The following is a 13,286-nucleotide window of genomic DNA, read 5'->3' on the forward strand; positions in this document are numbered from 1 at the left end:
CTTTGCCTTCACCCCACCCCCATTTTATTCTCAGAACCACAAGTCCAAGCCTGCCAACTACCGGAGAGCTCATAATACAAGAGGAGTTTTACTACTCAGTGTTGACTCATGAGCCTCACCAGCTTTCCCAGGTCCTTGGCTGATGAGTGGACCGCATGGCTGGTTCTGGCCACTGAGCTCAGGGTGGAAGCCATGTACCTCATTTCTGTTCTGCAGTATAGAAGAACCAGCGTGAGCCACTCCACCTCCACTTTCTGCTTCCAACAGCATTGCCACATATGATGCCGAGTGAGTCAAGACCTAGAAGGAAGGCACTCTAGGTAACCACCAGACCTTGCTTAAACAAAAGTTAAGTTTTCTATGTAGACCCACATTTGGGTTTTGGGAGCACATTTAACACTTCCACAGTACCTTGCCTGAGAGCTATGACTAAGTAGCCAGAAGTTCCTGTCTCTCGGGAGGAGTGGAAGCTGGGAATAGAACATGATGGTCCTGCTCTCAGATAGGGCTCTTTGACCTTTCTGTAAGATTATCTAGGTCACAGATGGCTAATTATAGTGACCATTAAACTAGAAATAAAAGAAAAAATAGCAAGGAGAAGTGCCAAAATAAGTATGGAAAATACTGGTAACAATGAAATTTTGCCCTCTCATGCAGACACATTGATCACCCCAGAAATGAGCACTTGGGAAGGATGCTGGTGTGCAGAACTCAAGAGAGGATGGAATGGAGACTCAGAGCGGAACCTTTGCTTCGAGCTAGACCCCAAGCCAACAACAGGGCACATTAGAGAACTGAAAACCTGGGAAGCCACAGACAGAATTTGTGAAATTTATTTTTTATAAGCCGGTAGGTATCTCAAGAAAGCTGCATGATCAACATTTCTTAAGTTACCTGATCATTCTCCTGAGGTCTTACCGTTTTAGTACCTTGAATCCCATCCTGCAACAATTCAGAGTCTACTTCCGGGGTCTCTAGATGCTGAAGCTAATTCACCAGCACCCATCATCCAAACACCTTCTTCTCAACTCTGATTTGTGATCCCCAAATACTACTCACACAGGGTCTGGACAAGGCAATATCATGTGACAGGAGCCAAGCCTTGCAGCTTCCTAGAAATGAAGCTGGGTCTGTCAGCATGAGTATTTTAAATCAACAGATATTGACCAACATCTAACACAGTAAAGAAATCCTTGGAGAAAAGAATGAAGGTATGGGTGCCTGCCTTCTTTGCTACCTCGAACCACACACTCAGGCATAAGCGGCCATGGAGCACCTTTCCTTTCTGTCAATCATAAGCTTCTCCCTCCTGTCCTATCCTCACTCTGAAGCGCCTGCCACATTCGCTTCGATGACACATCCATGTCACTCTCACTGTAACTTTTGAGGCAGAAAAAAGCAGCGAGGACGCCTGGGTTTTCTGCCACTGGAATTGAAAAGGAGTCCTTGAAAGAAAAGATGTCAAGGTCCAGCAGGACGTATTTTTCCATCGAAACACTGTAAACTGAGTAGAGGTTTCACATGACGCTCAGGTCTTGGTATGTGTTTGCTGTGTTTAGAGCAGGGGGCTGCATGTCGGAAACAACACATGCATACACCATGCAGGCGTTACCATGGCAAAGGGCATGCATTTTTGGCTAAATGGAAGGGTAAATAAGAGTGTGAATATTGCATCTTCTGTCGCCATGGAGATGCAATAACTTGAGCCATCGTCATTTTGGAAACTTTTTATTTTATTACTTGCACTCGCTCCCTGCTGTGAATATCCCTATCAGAAAATCTCCAGCCCACTGCAGCTGTAATTACACTTACCCATCCAGCACTCACGAGCTGTCCTTTTAGATGGACTGTCACCAATCCCAGGTGGAGAATATTCAATCTCTAGGCTTTTTCATTTACTCCCAGATGGAAAATCTCTATCTTTAAAGTTAAAAAAAAAAAAAACATTAATATTGGCACAGGCATTATGGCTCCGTGGCTGCAGGAAGCTACTGCCAAGCCTGGTGACCTGGATTTGATACCTTCAACTTTCAACATCACCCCCCTCTGTCTCCATCTTTCTGTAACACACACACACACACATACATACACCAATAAATAAATAATGTTTAAATTTTTAAAAATACTATTAAAAGTACACCTTAATGTATTATTATTCCTTTATCCATATGGCTTTGAAGAAAATATCTCAAGCTGGGCAATGAGGGCACAGCACTGAGGAGGCAGAGGCAGGAGAATCAACTGCCTCTGAGTTCAAGGCCAGCCTGGTCTACAGAGTGAATTCCAGGACAATCAGGGCTACACAGAGAATCCAAGTCTTTAAAACACGAATTTTATATATGTCTGTGTGTGTGTGTGTATTTTTTCAAAGCGTTAAAAAAGTTTTAAGCTGTTTTGTTTTATTTAGACAAGGAATAAGTCAAATGCTATTTGAATTATTCCTGAGCAAGTGTTATAATCCCTAACCCTGATATGTCAGAATAGGAAAGTGGCATCTTGATCTTTGCATCATCCTGACAGTCCTATTGTAATCCTTGATTTGGACTTTCCTGGCATCCACACTAAAATCTAGGTTTCAGTCTCTGCTAAACTCATCTCTGTGTTGAACAGAAATACGGGCTGGAGACTGAAACTGCTTAGTCTGAGAACTGCTGGCGTGCTCCTTCCCAGACAACCGCTACACTGCACTGAGCGCCCACTGTGTGCCAGGCTTCTGCAAGGGAATTTAAAAATGACAAAAGCACAGGAACACCCCCAAAAGAGCTCTAATTGATAAAATACCAAAGTCTTTCTTTGGATTTTTTTGCGTTTGCTGAAGGTGAAGTGAATCGCCTATCACGTTGCTCCGAATCTTAAGATCTGAGAAGTTAAAATGACTTAACTCCATCTTAAAGAGCAAGACTAAATTAACACTATCACCAAAAATGTGCAAGCATTTCAATCATTTCCCACATTATCAGCTCTCCACTATCCCAGTCGCATTCCTAATTCACCGGAAACATCGCTAAGGTACTCCGTAGCCATGGTGTCAGGAGTTGTGATAAATTAAGGACCAAAACGAACTTGATTTGACTTGTGTCTGTTAAAGGAGGTCATTAGGCCAAGAAAGAACAATCCAATTATGCTAACTTCTCTCCCTAACTTCAACCAGTTTCATCTAGCAAATGCCGAGAGGAGAAGAGATCTCCACGGGGCCGGCCGGTCAGCCCCGAGATCCCAGGCCCTAGGAACTCCTCTAGGCCCCTCCCATCACTCTGTTGTCAATGTACAGACACATAAGCGAATAAATAATTGTAGTGTGTGGCTACAACCCATATGTTCAAAACAGATTGTTTTCTTCTTGTTAAGTTCTTTTTAACAACTTAATGTTTTCTTTTGTTTGCCTTGAAGGTTCTGTATGTTGATAACAAAACAAGTAAGACATTTAAAGCAGATACCTGAATACTCTCCAGGTTTACACCCTCATCAGGACATTTCTCTTTCATGAGCTCTCTCTCCCGTATTTACTTTTTTTTCTTTAAATCATGCCTATTTTATGTGTAGTAATACAATTTACATATGAAATAGTACAATAGAATGCTTTGATTTAATTTTAAACAGAAAAAAAAAAAACAGGGAAATCTCAGGTCACTGAATCCTTCCTGCTAGAACACATTTTTTTTCTTATTTACTTTTTATTCACGATCATAAACTTAACTCTGCAATCCAGCTAGACTCAGAAGGGAATGAGGAAAATATAGAACCCAAAGAACTTCAGTGAGAACAGACATTACAGGGTACCATAAACAGATGGCATAAGGTGCTTTTCTGCGCTACAGAAGGAATGGTCTGATGGGTAAGATGCCCGCAAGCCAAAAGAGTCAGTTTAGAGTTGTCCACAGTCGGAAATTGTGATCTTCTTGCTGGTCTTGCCATTCCTGGACCCAAAACGCTCCGTGGCTTCCACCATGTTTGTGCCTTCTTTCACCTTCCAAAGACCACATGCTTGCCATCCAGCCCCTCAGTCCTGGCAGCGCAGATAAAAAACTGGGAAATGTTTGTGTTTGTTCCAGCATTTGCCATGGACAAGATGCCGGGATCTGTATGCTTCAGGATGAAGTTCTCGTCCTCAAATTTCTCCCCGTAGATGGACCTGCTGCCAGTGCCATTATGGCGTGTGAAGTCACCACCCTGGCACATGAGTCCTGGAATAATTCTTTGAAAGGAGGAACCCTTATATCCAAACCCTTTCTCTCCAGTGCTCAGAGCACAAAAGTTTTGCTATCTTTGGAACTTAGTCTGCAAACAGCTCGAAGGAGACTCAGCCCGAGGGCTGGCCATCCACCTTGATGTCGAAGAACACAGTGCAGCTGAGCATGGCTGCAGCAAAGGGGAACAGGGGACAGCGGCATCTGCAAAGCCTAGAACACATTTTTAATCACTTTTTCTAAATGAGTCAATGATACAAATGCACTCAGTGGCTGGGTGTGTCTGATCCCTAATGGAATGCCTGGCTTTCACAATCACATGAGCGTGGGGATTTGAGACAGGTACTCTTTTTATTCATTTATTTTTATTTTTTTAACTTTTATTAATTACACTTTATTCACTTTGTATCCCCCCATAAGCCCCTCCCTCCTCCCCTCCCGATCCCACCCTCCCTCCCCCTTCTTCATGCATGTCCCTCCCCAAGTCCACAGATAGGGGAGGTCCTCCTCTCCTTCCTTCTGATCTTGGTCTATCAGATCTCATCAGGAGTGGCTGCATTGTCATCTTCTGTGGCCTGGTAAGGCTGCTCCCCCCTCAGGGGGAGGGAGACAGGTACTCTTAATTTCAGGTGTGGACTAAAGCTTTGAAATTTATGAGTGCTTTTACTTCTGAAAGAGGAAGAGGGGAAGAAAAGCAGGGAAAGCTTGGCTTGGCTTCAACTCAAGTCTTATTTGGAGCTCAGACCTAACTCACTTATTTGTAGATTTTTCTGCAGGCAATGGCATTAATTCAAATACATCCAGAGATGCTTTTCTGAGCTACAGAATGGTCTGGTGGGTAAGATGCCCGCAAGCCAAAGGTTACTATGTTTTATTGTCACCTTCAGGTCCTTGAGTCTGTGTTCCCTAAATAGGTAGATAGCAGAGACTTCTTATCAGGCCCTGGCAACACATCTGGAGGCACCGAAGGCTCCTGTTAAAAACCTAGGACATCATGAGAGGACAGGGCCTTCTGGAGGCTCTGAGAGGAGTCTAGGCTGGTGAGCCGAGCACAGCATTCCCTGGGAGAACTAGGCAGAACAAGTAGGTGTGTGGGCCAGAGGTGAGCATCAGGAGGCAGGCAGGAGAGCCTAATGAAAACAACAGAGAATGCCCTCAGAGACCAGAAAGGAGGAAGCTAAAGGGTGCAGGAACTGACTAAATGGAAGTGGGCCCACTTACCGAAGAGAGAGAAATGCGAGCTCATGACAAGAGCATTGGCCCGTCTAGGAGCTACCTGGAAAAGGTTAGATGGGGAGTGGAAAGTGTTCCAAGCAAGAGCAATAGTCTAGTGGTGTCAGAAGGTAGCAAAAGCTCACAGCTAAAAATCTAAGTTCCCAGGGCAGATCTCTAGTTATTCGGAGCACTGGAGGCAGTGTCCTTACAAGGTCTCCACAGAGAAAAGCAAGATGCCAGTTATGAAGTGGAGAGTGAGACCCAGGAGACACCTTAGGTTCAAGGTCAGACTCCAATGGCAGATATGTGACCACTGCCCACCTACATGCTCAGGGCAAAATAGAAGATGCGATTGGGAACCTCTGCATCGTACAAAATTGCCCACAGAAGACATGAATGTTCATGTTGGCTTATTCCTCCAGGTGCCACCTTAGTCCTCTCTTGAGTTGAAGAGAAGAGAGCCATGAATCAGTGTGCCAGCCTCTCTGCTGGGCTCTTCCCGAAGCCTGTCCTATCAAGATATACAGAGGGCACCCTCCTACAGTGTGGGTTTCCATCTGTTACTCCCAGCTCAGGCGCCTTTGATGCCTGTGACAGAAGCTGAAAACTAGAAGCCTGTGAACTGACTCTAGCCCACAGATGACTTTTGTTTGACTCACGCTGTGTTTTCCAAAAGCATGATTTAGATACATTTTACAATAAAGATCAGAGAGAGAGAGAGAGAGAGAGAGAGAGGAAGAGAGAGAGGGAGATTTCTGGCTTCTCTTAAGAACTCAGAAAGTCTGGCAACTCTGAGCTCATGTCCCCACCTGGCAATAATCAGCTGTCACTGTGCGGTGGCTGCGCTGTTGCTAGCCTCTGCTCTCTGCAGCTGCCAACTCTGCGTCTTCCTTGGCCTTTCACCCACTGTGGGTCCTGCTTGCCCCCTGCAGTTGTTAGAATTTGTTAACCCCTGACCTACATGATGAATTCTTTGCTAGCACTCCAGTAAGCTCAGCCACAAACTACCATCCGATGTCTGCCTTCTCTTGGGGAAACTTCTCTGCCGCGAAAGCCCTTTAAAGGGCCTTCTTTGGAGAGCTGGAGAGGTGGCTCCATTCACAAAGTGCCTGTTGTGCAAGTGTGAAAACCTGAGTTTGAATTCCCGGATCCCCAGAGCCCACTTAAAGTGCCAGGTGAGAGGGTGAGGATCTGTCAGCCATATACTGGTGAGAGGGAAGAGCAGGGGAGTGCCGAAAGTTCACCGGCCAACCAGCCTCGCCAAACGATGAGCCTCAGGTACAGGGAGAGCCTATCTCAAAAACCGAAGGGGCAGAGTAACAGAGGAAAGATACCTGAGATCCAGTGCTCAGCATGACACACAAAAGAGCACAACACAACGCACGCACACAGACACACACAGACACAGACACAGAAGAATAGGAGGAGTGATGGGGTGGAGAGCTAGCCAAATCCAATGTGGTTTGTTTGTTTTTTTTAAATGTCATAATGAAACTAATACTTTATATACTGGTTAAAATTAAGAAGTACATATCTTCTTGCATTGAGCCAACACGAACACCATGTTCTAGAGAAAAAGACTGGTGAGATGTGTACACTGCCTGGCCTTGGGAAGCTGCTATTCCAGGGGTATTTAAGTTGTATAGTGCTGTGGAGAATGACATCAACAAGACTAGGAGAAATGGGAGAGACAGGTGTTCACAGCAAGGGTGCTGACCCAGATACAGGCTTTGTGGAAGGAGCCCTATCTAATACAGGGCAGTGGGCCATGGGGACGGGTGCACTCCAGAGGAAGGCCACAACCCACATCGAGGCCTGGTGGTAAGATGGAAGTAAATGAGGTTCAGTCTGGAGCCCAGTGGGCACTGAGTAGTATGATGGCTCACAGAGACCAGGAGCCAGAACCGAGGACGTTGGTGTGAAGCTAACCCCAGGGTAAGCTGAAGAGAAAGGCTGCTGTGTGGCTTAGAAAGTCATATAGGCCAGGCACACATCTGTAATCCCAGCACTTGGGAGGTAGAGGCGGGTGAACTTCTGTGAGCTCCAAGCCAGCCTGGTCTGCAGAGTGAATTCCAGTGCAGTCAGGGCTACAGAGTGAGGTCAAGAGAGACAGAGACACACAGACTGCTCTTCTGGGAAACTGACTGGAAAGGACACGAGGAGCACAGACAATGTCAACACCACATTGTGTCTGGTAAAGGTTATACACTGGATGGTTTCATGTCTATATCCATTGCCTGACATTGACTACATTTAATACACAGCAATTTAAAATACATCATCAACTAGGCATTACTACTGGGAAGCAATGGACCCAAATAAGTACACAGTGTAGCTTTAAGAAATTTATCTACAACAAAGTTTTAAGCCAGCAGGTTTGTGATAATGTGTTATGGTAGCCCTGAGGATAATACATTTAGTCTCTCTACTCTTCCGTTTTCTTCCTTCTAAACTAATGATTTGTTAAAATGAGATGGAGCATAGGATTCCTTTAGTGTGGACCTTAGGATGTGAATGTTCAGTAATGTTAGCTTTCGGTATTAGCATATCATAGTTGCTAATAAAACTAATATAGTAGCATAGGAGACAAATATAATGCAAAACTGTGGAAGAGCCTGTCTCCAAGGGTAAGACAGAGAGTAGCTGAGAAGACACATGTTGTTGACCTCTGGCCTACACACATGCACACAAACATACAGGTACACACTCATGTGAGCACATATATGAACCACATACATATACACATATATGCAAACAAAAGAAAGCCTTGTATTAATTTTATATTTTCTCTCAACTTTTGGTGTTTGGTCATATGCTCACAGGCATATCTCACCTGCGTGTATCTTTGGTGGAGGGATGAGAGTTTTCAGGAAACAACTGACAAACTGTTTCCCCATCCACTATGCTACAAGTTCCAAGTCAGTGCTGCCCTCGTTTCCTTTTCAACCCAAGTCACTTACTGGGACACACATTCATCTGCCATAGGCCTTATCCAGTAAATATTTCCACTTCTTGGATGTGTAGGTGTTCTTCCGCAAGATAAGTTCGCCATGACTTTCACAACGTGCCTGTCCTTGATAGGTTTGCTTTTAAATCCTTCCCAACTTTCCTTCCTCTGCTTTCTACATCCCTTAGCCTCTTCTACCCTCTGGCTTCCTGGAAGGTACAGTCCGTGGAAGCTGGATATTGAAACCTAAACAACCTAGGGATAATATAACAGTTTTGCGGGGTTAGCATATTACATAAAAAGGGGTTCTGTCTGAGTGTAAGGTGCTCATGCCAAAGCTATTACTTTTCGCCCACCGTGTGCCTCCTCCCTCTTCAATACATACCCATTCAGAGTAAAACCTCCATGTTCCACATCCTTTACAGCTACACGTGACTCTGAGCTTTCTTAGCTACTCTTTCCGTTGAGTGATAAAACACTCTGGCAGAAACAAGCAACATGAGGAAGCATTTATTTTGGCTCACACGTCAAGGGTATGGCCCATCATGGCGGCAAGCCAAGGCAATAGGAGCTTCCTACAGCTCACGTTACGTCTGCAGTCAGAAAGCAAAGAACCATGAAGGCTCATACTCACACGGGTTTCTTCCTTTTTGTGCCGCCCAGGACCCCAGCCTAGGGAATGGAGCCATCATCCTTAGGGTAGGTCTTCCCAACTCAGTTCACCTAATCTCGATCATCGCGCACAGCTGTGCCCAGAGGCTTGCCTACAAAGGGATCCTAGATCCTGTCAAGTCGATAACCAATACAGACAATCATGTGTGTCTCTTCTGGGATGTAAAACAATTTAAATACAAAACTTCCAAGCTTGCCTACCTACTTACCCTCTCTCCTTTTCTCTGGTTGGCTTACAACATGATGATGGGCGACCTTGAAATGTGTGAGCCAGGACTATGCCCTGCTGACAGAACCAACAGCAAGATTTCAGACATCTGGGGCCTTGAATGACTGCACAACAAAGTCAGCAAGCCACTTGGGTTTCGAGAGAGCCAGAAATAAGTATCTGCTGATTAAGCCACTGCTACCTTAGTGCAAGGACCAGATCAAACTCAGCCCCTTTAACAGAATGAGAGTCTGGTAAAAAAAAAAAAAAAAAAAAAAAAAAAACCAAGCATGTAGGAAGGGATGATGTGGTTCACACTGCCACAAGGTATCTTCAGAGACCAACGTGGCTTTCTTAAAAGCTAAATTCACAAAACAATCTCCCTCTTGAGAGTAACAAAAAGTCGCTGCCTTCTGGAAGGAACCCAGAATTTGCCTTTGAAGCTGCTTGTCTCTTTGTTCTCAAAGCATTTACTTGGTTGAGACTTTTAATTATGCAATAAGGAAGTTATCTTAGAATTGGCTGGGGAACTTTTGAGAAAAACTAATTTCCTGCAATTAGGCCAATGGTACTCCAGCAAATTAATTGGAATATTAAAAGAAAATGCACTATTATTTGCAAAAATACAGACTAATAAGACCTGGGGCTTATTGGTCCCACAAATTACTCCTAAACTTTCATCATAGCCAGCCCTCAGAAGAGTAGATGAGGAAATTTCTGATGGAGAAATTGGATGACATGGTTCTACGATATCTCACCCTTTAGCCCTCTTGTAATAAATCCAAAACTCTTCCACAAGATTCTTGCCTTCTCGAAGTCAGTTCTTTGTAACACCTCCCTGTCTCTTCATTGCAGGAACTTTAAACCAATACACCTGCAACTGTCTTCCTTTTTTGTGAAAAGACTTAGAAAATATCCTTCACCAACTTGTGCTTCCAATTGTCCCTTGGAAATGACCCTTTTTTTCTTTTTAACCCAGCAGTCAACTTGTTCTCTTCCCCTTGCATCATTAATTCTGTCCCTGTTGACAAAAAAAGACCTCAACTGTCCCCTTTCCCTATCAATAATGGTAACTGTAGCTCACAACTGTCACCATGATGTCAATAGTTCCTATTTTATATGGCCCTGGTACAGTCATTAAACATGACCAGGAGTCACTAAATCAGCCCATACTGGGCATCACTGTTGGGGCAGGTCTTCTGCTGGCCAGCATCACCAGGAAAAGGCAGCCCATTCCTGGGTGTGATTTCTTTCCAGTTTTCAATCTTGATTGACAGAAGCAGCATTGGTATAAAGGAAGTTTCCATGTTTACTCAAAAGCTCTGGTTTGTAATATGTTGGGAAGATTTGTTTTAACCTTTCTGCTTTTCTGCTTTCTCTTTTTTTTCTCTTTGCCCTCCATTTTTTTTTTTTTTTTACCATGGCTGCCACTGCCACTGTAATACCTCATCATTATCTTAAATGAAAAATTAATCTCAGCTCAGGAACCCCAAGCCAGAGGCCTTTGCATTTTCTACCTGGCATGAGCCCTTTATGTGGTCTAAAGGCTGTATCTTGGAATTTGGGGTTCGCTCGAAGATGAGGCAGGTTGTAACCACCAGCAAAAAGCCCTGACTGGGTTTAGCCCTGACTAAACCCTCCATCCTCCAAAGCCCAGCATATCACCTCCCCTCCTCTTCATTCACAGGAGAGCCTCACCATTCTTAAGCACAAAGTTCCCTTCTTTTCTGTAACTTGTTTTCCTTCTGGTGCTTTATCTGGTGGTGGCTCTGGCTGTAAGGATACATGGACACCTGGGGAAGGAGACTGTACAGGGACCTTTGTTCAAGGTGAAGTTTTATAAAGGACTTGAATAGCAGGAGTTTGGGGAAGTGTGAAAAAAACACATATGCCCCATCATCACAGCCTATTCACAGTTCTGCCCTTCCCCCAAAGAACGTTCCTCCCAATGTCTTCCCCTCTTGAGCTTCTTAAAGCACAGAATTACTGCCACCTGCTCCTCCTGATGGGTATAGTCCCTGGCAAATGGCAGGAGGCTAGGGTTCCAAAGTGTCCCTGGGCATCATTCCGAGCTCCAGCCTCCCCAGGGTACCTTCCATCCCAGTTTATTTGTATTTGGAAAATGTGGCTGTATCCATACACCACCCCTGAAAAAGCAAACATCTATAAAAGTAGAAGCTGGCCCCACAGACGACGATGGAGGTGAGCTTCAGCGGAAGAATCACAATCGGCAGGAAGCAGACCAGAAATAAAAGCAGATTCCCACCTCCCATTCATCCAAGCCAAACTTGAAAGGGCTGAAATGGCCACAGCTGGGCTGGCACAGCTCTGCCCTGGCAGTGCCCTTGGCCCTGGAACCCACAGGGTTTGCTCTGAGTCTTGCCTCAGGGTTTGATTGGGAAGGAGGAGCCCCTTAACCACCATAAAACAACACACTCAAGTATGTTTTTAGTTACCATAATATGTGCTTTGAACCTGACTCCTATGCTGGGAAAGAAAGAAAGATACAATTAGAGTATGGAATGGAACCTTGGAGAATTCTAAGCTAAGCAATTTTTCTGGGCTCCAATTTCCACATCTGAGGTGGGGAATAGAAGCCAGTAATTTCTCAGGTCCCACAGGGCTTGGGGCAGGGGGGAAATGGTAACAGAAAACAAGCAACAATGACAACAACATGCGTGTTGTGCACATGTTCATATGTAATTGCTTTCGTCACTTTCATCACAAGATGCCTAACTCTGTGCGCTGCATCGGAGCCTGGCCATGTCGTCTGCTTTAGTCAATGGACCATTAGCAAACATGACACAAAGCCTGGAAGTGAGCTCGTGCATTGGTGCTTTTCCTCCCTCGCTGTACAGGGAAGGAACCCTGTGATTATCTCACCGCCCTGCTGGAAGCGCTGTGGGGAGAAGCTGATGTCCCTGGCCATCATCTTTGAACACTGGGCCCCTTATCCAACTGACATGCAAGTGGATTCGTGACCCCAGAAAAGGCCAAACCTACTCCACTGTGACTGTTCCCACCAGAGAAGTGTGAGCATAGAACCACGGGACTCAAGCTTTGTGGGATTTGGGAGGATGAAAGGATAGAAAACTAAGCAGAATCATCATGGATGGAGGAATCCCACTAGTTCACTCTGACTTTTCCTAGGTAGAGGCATGGCCAGAAACAGGGAGTGCATTCTGAGAATATGAAGAAGGATATCTGTTCTAGGAGAGAGACCACAATGGGGACACCCAGTGTCTATGTAAGCAAGCAGAGCCAGGAGGAGCACAGACTCCAGAGTCTGCTGAATATTCTGCACAAGAAACATGTGGGATCAAAACTGCCTGTCAGACAAGTTTTCTGTGGGCTGCTATCCTAGCACAGCAGCAGGCACGTCCTCCAAAGACTGTGAGTAGGAAATTTCCAAACTTTCACTAAACTCAAAGAGACAAGAAAGAAGAAATAGACCTTTAAAAGCATCATAATCATTATTTCACCCAGTAGGAAGATTGTTTTGAATATCAAAGACAATCACCCACAGAAAAATAATTAATTGAGGTATGTTATCCAAACTAAAAGAAAAGAAAATTCTTCCTAATTTGGGGCTTGTAAGGAAGATAATTATATATTGTTCTATTTCTCTGATAAACAGCTTAAGGCAAAATAGAAATAATTTATAATGAATTTAATCAGTAAAATATCTACTGTCATTTTGCTTGTATGATAAATAAGTGGTTAGAAAGAAACACAGACTAAGCAGGGCGTGGTGGCACGTGCCTGCAATCCCAGCACTTAGGGAGGCAGAGGCAGGTGGATCTCTGTGAGTTCAAGGCCAACCTGGTCTACAAAGCCAGTACAGCATAGCCAAAGCTACACAGAGAAACCCTGTGTGGAGAAAGAAAGAAAGAAAGAAAGAAAGAAAGAAAGAAAGAAAGAAAGAAAGAAAGAAAGAAAGAAAGAAAGAAAGAAAAAAAGAAAGAAAGAAAGAAAGAAAGAAAGAAAGAAAGAAAGAAAGAAAGAAAGAAAGAAAGAAAGAAAGAAAGAAAGAAAGAAAGAAAGAAAGAAAGAAAGA

The 13,286-nt window shown here is 44.3% G+C and overlaps 1 pseudogene; it reads right to left on the reverse strand.

Moving 5' to 3' along the window:
• Positions 1–3,865: 3,865 nt before the first annotated feature.
• On the reverse strand, positions 3,866–4,357 carry LOC129673643 (peptidyl-prolyl cis-trans isomerase A-like; annotated as a pseudogene).
• Positions 4,358–13,286: the final 8,929 nt, after the last annotated feature.

Source organism: Psammomys obesus, unplaced genomic scaffold (assembly GCF_907164565.1).
Source record: "Psammomys obesus unplaced genomic scaffold, mPsaObe1.curated_primary_1811, whole genome shotgun sequence".
In the NCBI taxonomy this organism is placed as follows: Eukaryota; Metazoa; Chordata; class Mammalia; order Rodentia; family Muridae; genus Psammomys; species Psammomys obesus.